The sequence below is a fragment of the Balaenoptera musculus genome, chromosome 1 (assembly GCF_009873245.2).
Source record: "Balaenoptera musculus isolate JJ_BM4_2016_0621 chromosome 1, mBalMus1.pri.v3, whole genome shotgun sequence".
Lineage (NCBI taxonomy): Eukaryota > Metazoa > Chordata > Mammalia > Artiodactyla > Balaenopteridae > Balaenoptera > Balaenoptera musculus.
This window is the reverse complement of record NC_045785.1, coordinates 71,320,687-71,340,462: the sequence shown is the minus strand read 5'-3', so window position 1 is coordinate 71,340,462 and position 19,776 is coordinate 71,320,687. Positions and strand designations below refer to the sequence as shown.

The 19,776-nt window shown below is 33.3% G+C and overlaps 1 protein-coding gene and 1 non-coding gene across 2 annotated transcripts in view; both read right to left on the bottom strand.

Annotated features, from left to right (window-relative positions):
- The window catches only part of ADGRL2 (adhesion G protein-coupled receptor L2), a 262,441-nt gene that overhangs the window by 193,849 nt on the left and 48,816 nt on the right, over nucleotides 1-19,776 (bottom strand). The window contains exon 2 of the mRNA XM_036860238.1: nucleotides 18,928-18,969. The gene's annotated coding sequence lies outside the window, so the exon portion shown is untranslated. The remainder of the gene's footprint in view (nucleotides 1-18,927; nucleotides 18,970-19,776) is intronic.
- On the bottom strand, nucleotides 12,774-12,846 carry TRNAW-CCA. Its single transcript has one exon. It is a non-coding gene; the product is annotated as a tRNA-Trp (tRNA).

The following is a 19,776-nucleotide window of genomic DNA, read 5'->3' as shown; positions in this document are numbered from 1 at the left end:
ATCTCCTTTATATTAGAAGTTTTCTTTTTTTTTTCACTAAGCAAGGCACTTCTAAATGACGAAAACAAAATTGAGCTTCCAGTAATTATAGTATTTATTTTTCAAAAAATTTGTCTTTTATCCCTTTTCACTTTTCCTGACAAATTGTAAGATAAAAGTTACATTCAATTCATAAAATTGGATAATTAATTTGGCCAATTAACTTAGTCTGTGTCCATGCTAAAAAGTATGAAACATTTTTACTGTTATTTTTGACTCAATAGAATACATACATTAAGAAGTGAAATGTCTTTTCTTGATGCTTAATGAGCATCCCATGAGTCTATACCTAGGTGAAATCATTTATGTTCACTTCTTACTTAAAATTCTGCAATTTCGTACAGTGAAGAATTTAGTAAATACCATTTTAAATCATTTTTCTCTCCAAAAGTTTTTGAAACAGCACCACTGAAGCACTTGACATACCTTTCCAAAAAGGCACGATATTACTTTTGAAAAATAAGGCTATATTGAAGATTAACCTTTTCTTCTCCCTTACCTTAAAAAAGATCAGTTGAAAAAGATCTGAAAAGGGCCTTATAAAGTAAAGTGTAAATTCAGTTAACTTTGGTTAATGCTAATTTTAAGATGCTCTTTTTTTAAAAAAATTTTTTTCAGAAAAGCAAAGTAACTTAAAAGCTTAAAATTTGGACCAGGCCACCTGGATTCAAATCTCAGCTCCACCTTTTTCAAGCTGTGTATCCTTGCATAAGTTATGGAAGCTCATCTTTAAATTAACTGTCATTTTCTTTCCTCACTTATAAAATGGGAAATAATAATTTCATGTATTTTTATAGTGTGGCTGTGTTATATGAATTAATACAGGTAGTATCTGACACACAGTAAGTCCTCAAATATTTGCTATTATTTTGGTATCATCAATAGCATAAGACAGTTGACAGTTCTTCAAATACTCCTACATAAATGCCTAAAATTGTATGAGTTAATGTGTAGCACTTTTGAATATTCTTACATATTCTTACACACTGGGTTGTATTAGAGCAAAGAATTTTGGAAGTACATTTTGAAACATACTGCTTTATATTGACTACATAAAATTTTATTATCATATGTATGCCAGTGTTGTTGCTGGTACTTTGTTTTATTTTGTTAGCAATTTGAAGAATCCACTCACTCTTAGTTATGTTCATAGTTTATGATTTTCATTCTTTTTTAGTTATAAGTGCTTTGTTTTTCCTTAAATCCATAATATTAGAAGATTATCTGGTTAAACTTATTATACTCTGTAAGAGCTAAATACAATTAAGGACAGTTGTCTGTTACACATCCTAATTTATATTTATTCACTTATAACACTTCAGAGTCCAAAAATAATTTGAGGAGATTTACAAACAAATAAAAATAAAAGTAATAAGAATAACTAAGGCCAAGCTATGGAAGCAACCTAAGTGTCCAACAACAGCTGAATGGATAAAGAAGATGTGGTACATAAATTCAATGGAATACTCCTCAGCCATAAAAAAGAATAAAATTTTGCCATTTGCAATAACGTGGATGGACTTGGAGGTTATTATGCTAAGTGAAATAAGTCAGACAGAGAAAGACAAATACTGTATGATATCACTTACATGTGATATCATATGTGGAATCTAAAAAATAAAACAAGTGAATATAACAAAAAAGAAAAAGACTCACAGATATAGAGAACAATCTAATGGCTACCAATGGGGAGAGAGAAGGAAGGAGGGACAAGATCAGGGTAAGGGATGAAGAGGTACAAACTACTATGTATAAAATAAATAAGCCAGGAGGATATATTGTACAAAACAGGGAATATAGCCAATATTTTATAATAGCTGTAACCTGTAAAAATTGTGAATCAGTATGTTATACAACTGAAACTTATATAATATTTACATCAGCTACACCCCAATTAAAAAAAAAAAAGAGTAAGAATGGTAATAAGGCAAAGAGAAAATAAGGATTGGAAAGTAAAAAAGCAGGAAAAGTCAGTATAGGCGATGTATGCCTTTACGTGTGCTAGCCTTAGATTTGCTTTTAGTCTTTCTAGCAGCCACATAAACAGAAAGGCTGTTATAAGATTCCCAATGCTCAGCAAATGCATGACCAGATGATGAGATCAGGGAGAGTCCTGACTAAATGGTGAAGCTGGTCAGTTACTTGTCCTTCCATCTCTTCTCTACTTCTGGTCCATCTCTCCACCCTGTCTTCTGCCCTATTGAGTTGATACAGCTCAGTTTTGCCTCTGCTCCACAGATACCTTCTTTCTTTCCTCTTTTGTTCTAACTACAGCAACAACAAACCCCCCCCCCCACCAAAGGCTAGTTTTACTTTTCTCTGAGCTAAGTTACCTAGTGTATCGTATACACACTTCCAAAGGCTCATTCTGGCAGATGTTTAATAGGAAGGAAGGCATCAAAATCTCTGGAAGGACTTGAGGGAGTGGAGAAGAAGACCCAAGTGGTTTTGGTAGAGTGTTCCACATTTCCACTGCCAACCCTGGGAAACACTGTCTTAAAACAACTGAGAGAATGTAACTAAATTTAATGAATTAACCATTTCTAGCAGGGAAAATGATAAACTCAGAAGAGAGACAGTGGCCCCTGAGTATAACTAAGATATACTATTATTTAACAGCTGGGTTCTAATTCAAGGAATAGTGTACAATTAATTTTTAGAATATATCTATTTTACTATAGACCACAATGAATTTTGGTGTTAGAAATTATCCCCTCATTAATATATTGTACTAATGAGATAATAAGCTTGACTTCTCAGGTTATTTGGGGATATGTCTTCTTGGATTTGCCTTTTTTTGTTTTGTTTTTACAGGATTTTGTTCAAGAGATGGGGGTGGGGCAGGCTAGGGGATGAACATTTAATCAAGCACCATCTTTGTGTCAGATATCATGAAGACTTTTTAACGTTACTTCATTTTAGGGCTCTCATTCAGCTGGCAAGACTTGGTAAGGCTTGCTGGTAGTTTATGGCCAGCATCTGTTCTGATCTATCAGTGCCCAAGCCCAACAATTTACACATTACTAAATATTTTAGTATTACCCCTACTTTATTTAATCTTCCAAATAAACTTCCAGGGAGACGGGAACACTGGAAGCTGGAAGCAGAGATCCTACTCGGGGACGCCCTGTCCTGACTTTGCCAGCTCCTCCCCATTCTGCCTAGAGAAGGTTTTCTTGCTTGTGCTAGTTTGGTTCTAGAACTGGGAGAGCCTGATGTTTATAAGCATTTTCTTACATGCAAGTATCTAGGCCATGAGTGTAAATTATTCTAGAATGGCCAGTTTGAGTTTAAACAATTGTGGTTTTCAACCCTGGCGGTAGTGTCCCCGGCAGCTCTGTGGCCCACAGGGAAGCCGAAGAAGAGAAAGGCCAAGCCAAGGTACACTGCATCTGCATGCACCTGCTCCTGATACAAGTGGCCACCTGGATCCAGGTGGAATCCACTTTGGTATTTTTTTTTCTGGCCATGCCGTGTAGCTTGTCTTGTGGCATCTTAGTTCCCTGACCAGGGATTGAACCTGGGCCATCTTAGTCCCCTGACCAGGGATTGAACCTGGGCCTTAGGCAATGAGAGCACGGAGTCCTAACCACTGGACCGCTAGGGAATTCCTTACTTTGGTATTCTTGTCTAAATACATTAGGAAATGGCAGGTGTGCATGTGATATCTTCCTGCCCATCTATAACCAACCTAAAATGCTGTAAGTCCTATGATAAATGAGGAAATTGTGACAAAGAAAGGTTAACTTGCCTAAGGTGCCTAATGGTAAAAGAAGTATTAGATGTGTCTTTAAGACTAACGCCTAAGCATCTTGTTTCAGTTTTCTTTTAGCTGAAAACCCTTTTCCTCTGAAAACAATCTTACGTAGCCGCCCAATACATTAATAAGAAACAAGTATGCCTGCTCTGATTAAAGCAAGATAAAGGCCAAGAGTTCACTCTCAGTTATGCCCTCATCACTGATTTTAGCAGTTCCTGAAGGACCTCCACAAAACTCAATGTTGTGCTCTTCAGAGTTGAAAAAACACTGACTTACAAAATGCTGCCACCCTCAGACCCACTCTGTGTTGTTCACCTTGGTAAATAATTCATTTAACAAACATAGTGTATAGCTACTGAGTGCCTGACCCTAGGAATACAAGGATAAATAAATAGTGTATGCCATCAAAAAGCTCATAGTCTGAGGAAGAAGGAAAAAAATTAAAAAAATTTAAAAATTACCACTGATAATCGAGCCTTTCTGTATCAGTTTTCAGAACTGTAAAAGATAGGAATGTTTAGCCCTTTAACAGATGAGAAAACGAAAATCAGAGAAGTTAAGAGGATGCATTGTCATGTATCCCTTGAGTAAGGAAATAAAGATTACCATCTTGGTCTCAGGGACGCCAAAACCAGGGCTCTTTCTTCTGTGTGATGCAGCCTACAATTTGTTGTGAATCTTTAACAAAGTAAGCACATTTCACCCCAGATTTAAATTTAAAATGCAAATCACTTAAACAAGAAGGAAAAAAAGCCCAGAGAAACCTACAGATTAAACCATTAAAATCATTATCATAATAATACCACTTTACACAACCACTATTATTACACATCTGTTATCTCCTTCCCTTCTCACAACAACTGTGTGAGGTAGGAAGGGTGGCAGATATTATTATTTGGATTTCACAGAAAAGGAAGTAAGACTCTGGGCTATTAATGGAAGGTAACGTGGTAAGGGTGAAATTTATTGACTTAAGGAAAAAAATAACCTTTTCTTGCAGTAACTATCCCTAACTAACTGTGAGACTGTGGAAAAGTCAACTAACTAACCTTCTTAGGCCACAATTTGCTCATCCGTAAAAGTAGAGGGTCCAGACATTTCATCTTTACATTAAGGGCCCTTCAGTTCTGACATGTGATGAATCTGCAAGCTAGTATATGGCTTCATTAGAAGAGAATCTACCTTCTGTTCCAAAGTTTTCTAGGATTTCACTCTGCTTGTTAATATAAAGCTGTATGGAAACTTCCTGGTTTCCTGGGCATAAAGTTTGGTCATATAAACAATTTAATCTTTAATCCAATCTATTTTAAATTATAAGTAGACCATGCTGATTAAAAGGTAACTGAATAATCCTTGCCGGTTAGAAGCAAGGAACCTACATGTAAATTAGAGTGGGTAAAGGAACACTGGAGAAAAATCTAGATGAACGTGACATGAAAAACACAGAGAAGTGATAGCATTATATGATTGCATTACAGACTTCCTGGTCAGAAGGATGCTTTTCTAGTGCAGGCCACAAAATTATCAGGGCAGCAACACATCTTAGTGTTAGGGATTTTAGTCTCAAAGTATCCACAGAAACTCTCATTCCTCAGAAAGCAACACACTGACAATTTCTTGACCAGCCTTGCTGATAATTTCATTTCCCAGAAGGCAGAGTAAGCAGTAAGGGGAACTCTACTCTGGACCCAGTTCTGACAGAAACCAGTAGGTAAAATAAAATGATTGGAACCTTGGGGAAAAGCAACCACGCGCTCTTGCAGTTTGATTTAAGCAGTGTTCTGCCTATGCAAACACAAATGATTCTAATGAGCAAGAAAATGGGGAGGAAACTAAAGAAGCCAGTATGCTGCACAGGGACCTACTGACAGGCTCTGAATTTCAAACAGCATGTGCAAAAGATGGTAAAAGGGGACACATAATCAAGCACAAATATGTGAAGGTAGCATAGACCTATAAAAATAACATCAGCAAGACTAAAGCACAAAATGAGCTGCGGCTTGTGAGAGAGACTAAAGAGAGCCAAAAATGATCTCCTTAGCATGAAACGAGGAATAAAATCCATACAGGAGCAGACCCATTTTCTAAAGTTGAAAATGTAAAATTCATTCATGAAAAAGAGAAAGCAAAATGTCTTTACTCCTTTATGTTTCTTCCCTGCTGGTTCATTCATCTCTGCTTACATGTCACCTATTCAGAGAGGACCTGGACCACCCTTTCTAAAATAATTCTCTCTGACATCCTCTAACCCTTAAACTTTTCATTCCTCTAGTCACTGACTGCCATTATTTTACATACTTAAGCTACTTCTTTCTGCTGTATTAGGATGTAAGCTTTATGAGTACAGGGACTTTGATTTGTTCAGTACAGTATCTCCAGGCCTTGTATGAACCAAGTACTATTCAATAAATATTTGTTCAATGAATGAAGTCAGACCACTAGACACTGGCTAAAAATGGAAAGGCAAAATAGGTAAAGTGATTATAATATAGGTGACATTTATCGAGTCCCTAGTAGGTGGCATACACTCAGTATTTAGATGTATTCACTCAATCATCATAACAACTCTATAAAGCATGCCTTATATCAGGTTGAATAGTTTGTCCCAGATCATACAACTAGAGAAGTATAGACCTAGGATTTGAACCAAGATGGTTAAGTCTATGGTCTGAGTACTTTACCTGTATGCTGTACTGGGAGACCCTGACTAGTATAGCTGACAATATGCCTCTTGACCTTTCTGAATTATTACCAGAAACTTCTAAGTGAGATGGAGTATTTAGCTGATTACCTTTGAGAAAATATAGTAGAGGGGAAAAGAGAAGAATACTTTATGTTCAAAAAATTGCAGAGTCTGCAAACTTCAGATCCATGAAACTTATGTGGTGTGGGGGGAGAATAGCCTAGATCATACTTATAAAAGATAATTTTGTGCACATTTTTAAAAAGTGGTTATTAGGAAAAAGTGTAAATTCAACAAGAATAAGCTATTCAGCCCAATTTTATATGTTCTGTTCTACAAAGTTAATAAACTAGTATATCAAGGCACTAACTATTTGGATTCTAGCAAGTCATTTAATAAGGTCTTTCTTTATAACCTTGTGGACCAGATGGAGAAATACAGGTTAGGGATAGTACTATTATGTGTTTTCATATCTGGCTGAATGACTGCACCCAATGGCAATTTTAATGAATCTGTGTCAGCCTGAAGGAGGGTTTGTCCAGTGATATACCACAGGCCTTTGTCTCTGGCCTTGTCTAATGTGAACATATTTATCAATGACTGAGATAAAACCATAAGAAGGCATTCCTATCAAAAATCAGTTACATGAGATAAGGAAGGTGAGTAAATACACTGGATTACAAGATTAAGATCTGAAAATTCTTAACAATTAAAAGATGAACAAAATCCAACAATATACAGTTTGGTTGGAATAACTGTGAAGTCCTGCCTTGGGACCAAAACACCAACTACCTAAATTCGATTTGAGGGATATATGACGTAGTAACAGTACTCATGGGAAAATAGAGGAGCTTTACTTGGCAGTGAATCAATGGTATAATATGGTTACAAGAAGGATGGGGGGAGGGGGAGGAAAAGGAGGAGAGGAAGAAGAACAAGAAGAGAAGAAAAAGATGAAGAAGAAATAATTTGGCTGCATTAATAAATTTAAGATGTGCATAGAATAATGGGGGACATAATCTGACTAATTTCGAGCTGTTCAGATTACCATGCTCAGTTCTGAGAGCTACATTTTACGGAAGATATTAATTAAAAGATTTGAAAACTTTTAGTATTTAGCAGCCTGCGTGGTAAAGGGACTTAAAACCATCTCATATGAGAAAAGGCTGAAAGAATTGAGGAACTTTTAGCCTGAAAGTCGTTATATTTGATAGCTATATTGGAATACTGTAAACATAATAATAATAATTTGAATCATTATTCATCATTTATTATTCACTAGGCACTGTGCTAATCATTCTACATTAATTAATGCTAGCCACAACCCCAATAGTGGGTTCTGGTTATAGATTAGAAAACTGAGACTGAGAGAGATTAAGTAACATACCCAAGGCCATAAACGCTAGTGAGTGATAATGCTTCCATTTGAACCCAAGTCTATCTTTCTCCAGTACTGCCCACTTATCCTCTACAGCAGGCTACCCCCAATAGATAGAAACTAAATTGTATTATGTATGTGTGTGTATGTTTACATATGATAAAATTATGTGAAATAACAGAGAATCAAAACTATTTACAGTATTAAAAAACTGGAAATAGATATATCAAAATTTTAAAAGTGATTGTTTTTGGTACTGGGAATATAGCTATTTCCTTCTTTTATCTACTTCTTTTAATTTTCCAGATCTTCTTTACTAAGCCTATCCTAGTTTTATAAAAATATCACCTATATTTTTTGAATTAAAAAATTATTATGTGAAAGAGAGATTAGCTTTATCCTGAATTGTCCAAAGAGGCTGAATTAAGATGCTGCAAGATACAATAAGGCCTATTTCAGTTTAAAAACAGAACCTCTTGTAGTCAGAATTTTTCAAAGATGCAATATCTTGATAGAGGAAATACTGATCTTCCTGTTCGTGGAGATGCTAACCCAAGTCTGAAAACACTAAAATTTTATTGTTCTATGTGGTTAAATAAGCCAAGGACTAGGTAGTTAATATATCACTGGTTAACATATCACTTCATACTGAGGTCTTTCAGACTGCTTAAGGGGTCTTATTTTATAAGTACTTTTAATAAAATATTTGTGTAATGAATACATGAATGTATACATTTAGAACAGGAAAAGTAGACCATGGATAATATTATTTTTTGTACCAGCCTTTTCACAAAGTATGCACAGGTAGTAAAGACTGTACTGAAAGGTCACGCTCATTTGTTTGTTCAAGTTCCAAGGTACTCCTGGCTGTTGACATCTGAGCACAGAATAAGTGGTCCCTCCAGGAAGCTTCATTTGGGCATGACCTCTTCTCACACAGTCTAGCTCTCTGCCTGCATTCCAGGCTCTTGAAAGCATCCCTCCTTTTTTTTTTTTTTTTAAACCAGGACTTCTATTAACTAAACTGAAAACTCCACAAAATCGGGAATCATGTCTGTTTTGATCTTCTTATATTATATAATGCTTGATATAATAGACACAAAACAAGTATCAATAGAATTAATCAGTTTGGCAGATATATTCAGCAAGTTTTTCTTTTGTTATCTAAGTATGGTTAGAAAGAGTGCCTTTGATTTCAAGTATAGACCAACAGCAGAGTTTATCTCAAAGGATTGCCATTATTTGTTATCTTTTTCTAGATTCCTGTTTCCTATCTGTGAGTAGATACAAAGACCCACTGCTTTAGGCCTTGAAGCTGTTTTTTTAAGTAAGAAAAGCAGTGTGATTTTTCTTTTCAGAGTATAAAGTTGTCAAATTTTGCCATATGATAGGTGTATGAATTAAGTTTACAATACGGAGGTCTAGAGAAGAATTTGAGACATTACTTCCTCTTTTCCAAGGTGAACTCTAAACCCACTTTTCATTTGTGTTCCTACCACACAATTTGTATCAATATGAATAGGGCCAGGCCACAAAATAACTATAGGAGAAGCAAATGTTTCTGCCAGTTCTTTCATATAGTTGGAGACAGTAGTGAAGGGAACATCCTAGTTCTGAAACCTGCTTAATCAGTTTCACAGTGCACAGACTGGATAGGCTTCATTTATTCTTACTATTATACATATTAAAGTATCTTCATGACATTTTTGTAGCTTCTCAGGGTACGGACATACTTAAAATAAATATAGGCCTTCAACAGGAAAATTCCTGAAATGCATCATCAATGTAAAAGAATAACCACTCTACTTTAAAAAAGTGTAAGTAGATTTATTATTCAAAAAACACTGTGATAATGGAAGGCACAGTAAGAAATACAGGACAAAAGGCCGAGGTAGGAAGTTTTGAGGAAGATATCACATGACCATTAATAAAAAGATGGGCAAATAAAAGTAACAGTTGTCCATTACTTATATGATCAACTTAGGAACATATTAAAAATACCAATTTCCAGCCCACAAGCCTGTAGATTCTGACTCAACAGATATGGTCTGGGGCCTAAAAATCTGTAATTAAAAAATGTCACCCCAAATTCTGATGCACAGCCAGGTTTAGGAACCGTAGACTATATACTGAGGATAAGAAGAGAGTACAGAGTAGATTTCATTCTCAACAAATTCACAATCTAGTGACTAACATGACTATGAATACTTGAATTAGAATGATGAGGAGCTGCTGGTTATTAGAATATTTCAAATAAGAAAAACACAGCCTAAATTAAGGTAGTAATAGTGAAAACAAAGAGTAGAGCAGACATTTGAAAGAAATCTTATGGGTAGATTTGACAGACAGGGTTATTTCTTCTGAGAACTCTCCCTGGCTTGTAGATGGCCATCTTCTCTCTATGATGTCTTCAAGTCATCTTTCTCTCTATGTCTTCATGTCGTCTTCTTAAAAGGACACCAGTCATATTGGATTAGGGCTCACCCCCAATGACCTCATTTAACCTTAATAACTTCTTTAAAGACTATCTGCAAATATAGTCATATTTTGAGGTCCTGGGGGTTTGGACTTCAACACATGAATTTTGGAGGGACATAATTCAGCCCTTAACAACTAACTAGAAATAAAACAGACCAGCCAGGTCCTTAACATAGCATAAAATGCTCAATAATTGTTACATTCATCCCTTAAATTTCAGTCCTTTCCTCTTCCATTCAGGCCATGTAAAATCTCAAGTAGAAAGTAACTGCAAAGTAATATTACATGCAGAAAGGGCTTCTCGATGGAAGCCCTCTAGATACCAGAAGTTTAACTGTCCAAATACTAGTGGTCCTAAGCCTTGTCATAAGGAATAATCTTAGTTAATCCTTACTTTGACCTGCCTCGGGAATAAATCAGAGGCAAGAGGTATGTTCTGGTCCAGGCAGGGCTTCAAAAAAACTCACCCAGGAACTCTTCCCAATCCCCTTCCCTTATGGTGGAAAAGGTATTAAAGGCATTATTCATCCATCGCCTCCTATGACTATCAGCACGCAGGAAAACCATCTCAGAATTTAATTTTCTTTATATAAGGGTATCAGGACTGTTTTAGTTGCAAGTTACAGAAACAACTCAAATAAGCTTTAGCAAAGGCAATTTACTGGTTCATGGATCCCTAGAAAGTTTAATAACTGGAATTAAGGTTCAGAATCAGTCTTCCCTGGGATTCATCAACCAGTATATTCTCTCTTTGCCTAAGAGTCTGTTCTGTGATTCCAGTTTATAAAATTACAAGGACAGGCTATGACTGGCTCAGCTTTGGCCAAGTGCCCAACATAAGACCAATCAGAGGTTCAAGGTTAACTGAGAACACAAATTCTTTTTAAAAATTTTCAAAACACAAATGTAAAGAAAGTCCTCGAAAAAGAAACACTATACTTGGGAATTCCCTGGCAGTCCAGTGGTTAGGGCTCAGCACTTTCACTGCTGAGGGCCCAGATTCAATCACTTGTCAGGGAACTAAGATCCTACCAGCCACACGGCAGCCAAAAAAGGAAAAAGAAAAAAAAAAAAAAGAAACTCCTAGAGATACTCTGATAATTTATAATATATTTATCATTTTGAGTATTTAGCTAAAAGGAATCTATCTAAAAATACTAAAGATTGAAAAAAAAGATTCTATATTATAGACAGCAATATAGACAGCAATATATTATATAGACAGAAATATATTATTTTTAGCCTAATACAATATTTACAATTATACTTGTTCATTTAAACTAAACAGAAAAGTACCTATTCTTATTTCTAATTTTATTTTTTTTGTTCACTGCAGTTCTTATAGCTTGAAAGTTAAATGTCGAGATCAAACTCCATTTCAGTGTAACTAGGTTTAGCTTAGCAAGTTAAAACTTGATTATACTGTTAATTTCTAATTTTATAGAAAAGAAGGGTTTACATGTTATTTTGAGGAAATCAAATGTTAAAAAATAATTTAATTTTTAGATATAGTTTTATGGGCAACAAGAATGGGAATAAAAGAGAAGGGGACAAAAAAGAATGATAATGGCAATTTCAATATTTGAAGTCTTTGTGGGTCTAATTCTGCTTTTTATCTTTTTTTACCTGATTCCTGCTCATTTTTTCTTTGTTGTTTTTGTTTTTTTGTTTGTTTGTTTTACAGTGTTTTTGTGATTTCTGATTGTGGGCTTGTACTCATGGAATTTTATCTGTAAAAATTCTTGGAGAGATGGAATAAAGTTAGGCTCTCCAGAGGGGATTTTCTTTTGATTCTCCCGGGCACAAAAGGTACAACTAGGGACACGTTTAAGCTAAATTTCTTATCTTGGAGTCTTTAGACCACTGAGATTATAAAATTCTTGCTGGAAACAGTAATGTCGGTTTCTGATTATGATATTTCAAGGGAGAATTTTTTTCTCTTTAGTTATGCATTTTGTAATTTACCTTGCCGTCCTCTGTGAGATGGATTTATTTGTAGATCAGGTTAACAATGAGGATATATCCATTTTGCATTCCAGCACTGAATCCTGGGCTTTGTCACTTTCCTTGTGCCAGCAAGGACATGAAAAGTGAAATTCAAGTTCACCCCACTCAGTAAATGCCCTTAGAGTGAGAAATACTTCAGTTCTTAGCAATTCTTTGTGAGAAAAATCATGTTTTCCTCTAAATTAATGTAGGAAAAAACACTTGATAAAATTTAGCATCCTCAAAGATTAAAAACAAACAAACAAAAAACAAAGCAAACTAAAAATAAAAAGAAAATTTCTTAACTTGATAAAGGATATCTGCAAAAAAACCTACAACTTTTTTTTTTAATATTTATTTATTCATTTGGCTGCACCGGGTCTTAGTTGCGGCACGTGGGATCTTTGGTTGTGACATGAGAACTCTTAGTTGCGGCATGTGGGATCTATTTCCCTGACCAGGGATCGAACCTAGGCCCCCTGCATTGGGAGCATGGAGTCTTAACCACTGGACCACCAGGGAAGTCCAAAAAACCTAAAACTTAATGTTGAAATGTTCAAAGCATTTTATTTTAAAAATCAGGAAAAAAGAAAGTTGTCTACTATTACAATTTCTATATAATACTGAACTAGAGGTCTGGTTGGTGGAGTACACAAGGAAAAAATGAAAGTATAAGAACTGGAAAGGAAGAAATAAAGCTGGCATTACTAACAGAAGTTAGATTGCTTACATAGGAAATCCTAGAGAAAATACAGATAAATTATGATAATTAATAAGAAAGTTTTGAAGATTTGTTGAATAAAATAAAAATACAAAATTATTTGTATTTCTATGTGTCTCAAACGTTAGAAACTATCACTACACAAAAGAAATTATTGGAAGATATAATTTTAAAATATTTTATTAAAAAAGTATTTAGAGATAAATATAACAAATTTATGGGAGAAATAAAATCTTTTTGAAAAACATTATAGAAAATCCAAACAAATGGAAAAGTAAACCATATTCTTGGATTGGAACACTAAAACTTATAATACAAGTATAAGTCCCCTTCAGATTGATCTGTAGATTCTAAAATATTTCAATCAAGTTTTTTGCATGTGTAGGAGGTGGCATTGACAAGCTTTTCCCAAGACTTATATAGAAAAGTAAAGGGCCACAGGAACAAAGGTATTCTTGAAGGAGAATAGAAGAACTTATCAAATTTTTACAGTTATTATAAAATTCTAATAATTTTAACAGTATAATATTGGTAAAGAGGTACAGTAAAACACAGACCCAAAAACTAGATTATAAATACAGTATATGGAAACTTGATTCATGAAAAGTCTAACTCTGAAGATCAGCGAGGAAAGCATAAACTATTCAATACATGGTGCTAAGACTATGGTTTCTAGTTTTAAAAATTTATTTCTGCCTTACATCATACAAAAAAATTTCAAATTGATTAAAGACTTAAATGTAAAAAGCAAATGTTAAAACACAGAAGATAAAGGGTAAGATTTCTTAAGTGGAAAATATAAAATATAAGCAAAACAGGAATGTTTGCTAAGTTTTACTGCATTAAGATTAAGAGCTCTGTCCATAAAAGGGCACCTTAAAGAAGTGAAAAGACAATTCATGAACTAGAAAAGGACACTTGTCACACAAATAAAGAAGAATGGATTAGTATATGTATTGCCTAAAATTCAATTTTTAAAAATTGTTTAAAAGGAATCAGTACCTCATAGAATAGGAAGCTCTAATTGTCAATAATATGAGAAAAGATACACAATCTTATTAGTAATCAAGGAATTGAAAATTGAAACTCTGAGGAGTTTTTATTTCACCTTCACAAAATTGATAAAAAATTTTAAAGTATCTGACAATATTAGGTGCTGACAAGAATGCAGATCTATCGGAACATTGATATTTATACTCCTGGTAGGGGTATAAAATTGATACTTTGAACAACAGTTAGCGATTATCTAATAAATTTGAAATTTTCCATACTCTATGACTCACTCAGCAATTTCATTTTCAAGCATATATTCTAGAGCAAAGTTTCTCAGCCTTGTACTATTGGCATTTTAGTTCAGATAAGTCTTTGTTGTGGGAGCCGTCTTGTGCCTTATAGGATGTTTAGGGCATCCCTGGCCTTTACTTACTAAAAACCAGTAGCATGCTCCAAGTTATGATAACCAAAAATGTTTCCACACTTTGCCAAATATTCCTCAGGGCAAAATCACTCCAGGTTAAGAACAACTTGCCCTAGAGAAATTTTTGTACCTATCCACTTGTACATGTTAAAGAATGTTCATAGCAGGACTATGTGTAATAGTAAAAAGAAAACATAAAGAACTGAAGCAACCCAAAAATCCATCAACATTAAAGAGGAGAAATAAATTATGTCATAAAATGGAATACTATACAACAGTGTAAACTAATGGATTATAGTTATGTGCAGTAAATGGTTGAAACTCAAGACTTAATGTTGAATGGAAAAGTAACTTTCATTTACAGATTATTGCAAACATGTAAACCAAACAATAGTATGTTTAGGGATGCAAATACATGAGACAAAATTACAAGGGAAAACAAGGGATAGAGAAAATTTAGAATAATGTTTAACTCGTTGAAATGAGGGTTAAGTAATTGCAGAAGGGAAACAGGGGACTTAAGTATTTTTGATTTGTTACTTATTATGTATTTGAAATTTTACTTTTTAGCTACTAAATATCAATAAAAAATTTTTAAAGGAAACAAGTATTTTAACCTTATAAACTGTGTAAAACAATTCAGTAACACCCCAGAAATATATTTTTTAATTTATTTAATAATTTTAGTTTATATATTTGATTGGTATGTTTATATATTTGAAATAATTTTAGAAGCCAATTTAGAATATTGCTTAGGAAAATTCGGTGGTTAAAACAAAATGGATTAACCATTCATCAAGAAAGACATTCTGTCTTCAAAGACAATGGCTACTAATAGATAACATATTGAACTAACTGCTTTAAAAGCAGGGCTTTTTTTTTTTCTTAAATAGGATAATCTAATGGTAGTAATCAGTGCACAGAGTGAACTCCCTCTTGTAAAAAGCCCATCAATTGTTTTTCCTAATTAAGATGAATATTATTCCTGTGAAATGAACCAAAAAGTTGTTTGAAACCGGAAATCCCAAAGGAGATCTATAATCTACAAGAATAATTGCATGCAATTTTAATTGAAAGAAATGGAGAGGCCTGTTTTCATCTTTGCTTTTTTCAAAACCTTGAAAGTAATCAACCTGTTGGCCAATTAACAATGTTTTAATATTATTATCATCTGATCTAAAAATGGACATTTGATATATTGGAAACTGTTGTAGAATTTTAAAAAATAAATGGCAAAATGACTACTGGCTATAGTTAAGTCCAACATGGCACTTTTATCATTAACGAAATAAAGTTACAAATTTGTATTAATATCCCCAGAAATAAAGTATATTTTATTGTTGATTAAAGATTAGATGCTGTGACTATTCACAGAAATATGCACTCAAACTTTGTTCATTGTGAATGAGAGGAAACATCTATTTTGTTGAAATGCAAATTACACTGAGAAATTTTCTTTATTTAAATTGTTGTCATTTATCTCCAATCTATTAAAGATTTTTGGTAATGCTGAAGATTTATTCTGTTCAGTTTTAATAGATACATGTCAACAAAATATATATTTACATTTCAACTCATTTCACGTAGTAATTCAGAACTTTGGCTGCTTATTTAAATTTGCACACTTATAAGTCAGAAAGAAATAATTTGAATAAGCAGATGTATTATTTATCCAATAATTTGTTACATTGACCCTGCTCTTGCTTATGGACAGGAGGTTAATTTTGTTTGCTTTCTAAAATGTCATGCTATGTTACTTGCACTAAAGATGTTACAGAGTGGATGCAAAAAATAAAACTATAAATTAAAATTTTTGATTCCCGGTATTTCAGTTTAGCATCTCGGCAGCATAAACCTATTAGAAATATATATTTCCATATACAAATAGGGATGAATTTCGCTCCCCATTCTTTAGAAGGGTCTGATGTTAGATTTTCTCTCACACACTAAATATAGTGGTACCTCATTCAAGGTGAGAAAATTCAGGTTAAATTTCTAGGTATGTTTTAAAAATAGTAATATGGAAAGAATATCAGCAAAATACACAGTATATAATCTCTCATTTACAGTATATAATTTGAATCGATATAAGTGAATTTTGCAAATAAATGAAATTTACCCTTTTAATCATTAAAACCTTTTTCATTTTAACAACTCCCAAATCACCCAATATTATCTTTTGCTCTGTATAGTAAGTTTAAGGATATATTATTTCATTGCAAAATTCTAGGGCTAGAAAGGAATTTAGATTTTATTAAAAATCTTCCAGTATGACTGCTCAATTTAACAGATCAGGAATTTTGAACCCAAGTGTATGATATGTCTTACTCAATATCATACAACTAATCTTTGTTTCCTCAGTTCTTACTGGTGGTGAATAGGTGTGAAAAGCCTCTAGCTTTTCAATGTGTTCTTCTCTGGTCCCTCCCAGCTTTGCTAGTTTGCCTTCCAGTTAGTGGGCTAGACAATCAGAGAACCAGTTCTGTCATAATTTTATGCAAACTGAGAGCAAGTAAGATGGAAGTGAGGACCTGGGAAGCGTTAATGTGAACTGTATTAGATCCTTACTGGAGCACCTCTCCCTCCCTAAAATGTCTTCTAAAATTATTGGCTTATTTCCAGATAAGTTGCTGGACCCGTGAGATGTAACTACAATTGATATTTTAATGCTGAGTTTACAGTGTATGATAAATTACTCTTGAGAAGAAATCTTTAATCTCAAAAATATTTGATTATTTGCGTTATTTATTATGCTTACTATTAACATGATTTATTAACATTATTTTAGGTTAAAACCATCTCTTCTGCTAACATACTTTGTTTTCTTTTAATCTTGGATCTTAAAATAAGTCTACACATTCAAGTTGCAAAGATGACAATTGGTTGTAGCTGGGTAAATTACACAGTAGATTTTAGATCAAAGTTTTCTGCTATTACTAACTAGTATGATCTACTGACAAAGTGTGAGTTTATTTTAAAAGGTTTACCTTCATATTTTGGCCTTTTCCTACATAGTTTTTTCTTTCTTCTGAAAAAAGTTCATAAAACACCAAATTCTTATATGCTAAAAAGCAATGTGAAGCTGCAGATCTTTTTATTTCAGTTTAAAAAGGTTTATTTTTTTTCACACATATGCCTGAATTCTAGGAGTGCTTCTGTATTAGAGTAAAATTAATAAAAGTAATAGCTTCAACCTGATTTTAAATCCTTCATTATTTTATTATATAATTTTACTCAATTAATATTCAATTTATATTTTTAGTTCCTTATGGGATTAGGACGGTTTGGAAGGTTTTTGTTTTCTTTTTTAATTGTATAAGATCATTTTGGTTATGCAATTGGCACAAAGAGGTATTTCCTCAACTGAATATATATATATATGTATATATATATTTCATTAATAATAATATACTGTTTTGAATAGCCTGTTATTCAAATAATGCTTTTCTTCGGATAAGAATAATACATATTTATTAAAGGAAATTCAGAAAATTAAGAAGAAATGAAGACTACTAAACTACCTATGTTCCCACTGTTTGTGTGCCTTTTGTTAGTCTTTTTTCTAAGCCTACAATATGATCCCAATTCTCTCTCCTCTCGATACACAAGCACAAATGTGCACAACATATAATGTATTTATAATGTGTTCTGCTTTTTCACTTAACATAGCACTTTTCGATGATTGGTTTATTTCAAAGTGATTTTTTTCTACAGTGAGAAATTCCTTCTTTTTATAGGGAACATGCAAGAACCAATGGGGGGAAGAACTTAGTAGGAGACAGTAATAACTTGTTAAGGAATATAATTTTACATGGACCTTTCCCATTCAATAAGATTGATTTTTATTGTTATTTAAATTGTAAAGAGGTTATGATTAAGACTAAATTTAATATTACCATTTCAAGTCATATAAACATAAAGACAACAAAACTATGAGTTTAGACAAAATCATACAGTAGCTAGCTTGCCTTGGAGAAGTTATGATATATACTTTTAAAATTCACAGATGCTGCAAAGCCCTGGTCAAACATAGATTACAATCAGTTTTTATGTAACAGTAAAAATTCCAAAGGACTCTTACCCACCCACTCTCAATATGTATCACAGATATGCTTTTTCTTTTTGCTCATAGAATGTAAACCACATTTATTTCTATATCTGTGTGTATTTTAAAATAAATTACCGCAGAAAACAAAATATGGAGTACGCTGTGTTCAAATGCAAACCAACAGAGAAAGCAAAAACCTTATATTCCCTCTGAAGAGCCTGTAGCGTAGTTGGTGAGAATTTTGGAATGCTTATAGAATTTGAATGCGGTATCCATTTATTTCAAGAGTATATGCTACCTTATAATTATCAGATCGTTCAATACATTTAGCATATGATACTCCACTTTTATTATAACAATGCACTTTTTCTTGTTTGTGTTCAGTACTATCAAATATAGAAAGAGCTCTTTACTTACCATTCTGGGAAAGATGAAATTTATCATTGTGCCATAAATACCCTGGAAAGCAAAGAAAATATTATTATTTATTATATCTCCATCCACAGGGATCCTAACTGCCAAATGTAATGCATCAGCACCAAAACAAAAATGAAGTAAATCTATTGCAGAAAACACAAATCAGTGTTCTAAGAATTCTTGAATGTGTATTACATGCCTTTGGACAGAGCTACCTTAGGATTAAACAACTGTTGTGATAAGTACTTTCAAAGTCAGGAATAAAACATTTTATTTCCCCCCCAAAATATTATTGGATTAAGAGAATACTGTCAAAAGTTTTTTTTTTCTTTCTCCCCTTTAGCTCAGTTGAATTTTTCATTGATAACAGATAGGACAGCTATACTTAAAACTCTTTAAGGAAAACCGAGGGGCATTTTACTTTCTTGAAGTCAGCATTAATGACCATTGCATCTATTTATATGCAGATACATTTCCTTTTTGGAATCTTGAACTGAAAATCTGATGTAGGAGCTGAAAACAGAATTAAGAGTCCAAGCTCCTATTTTTCCACACTGAATAAGTGGTAATAAAGAGCTATATTTTTTCTTATTGTTTTCTGTTGATTAAAAACAGGTTTTAATTGCATCACATGGTAAGAATCAGAACAAATTTGTATTTTGAAAAGGTATATACGTTCTTAAATTTATTCTGTCCTTTAAAATTTTTAAATTAACATTGACTTTCACAATTAATAATTAGTACAAAATAACCTTTCTTAGTGTCAATAGTTCTAATATATGTATACATATAGCTGATTCACTTTGCTGTACAGCAGAAACTAACACAACATTGTAAAGCAATTACACT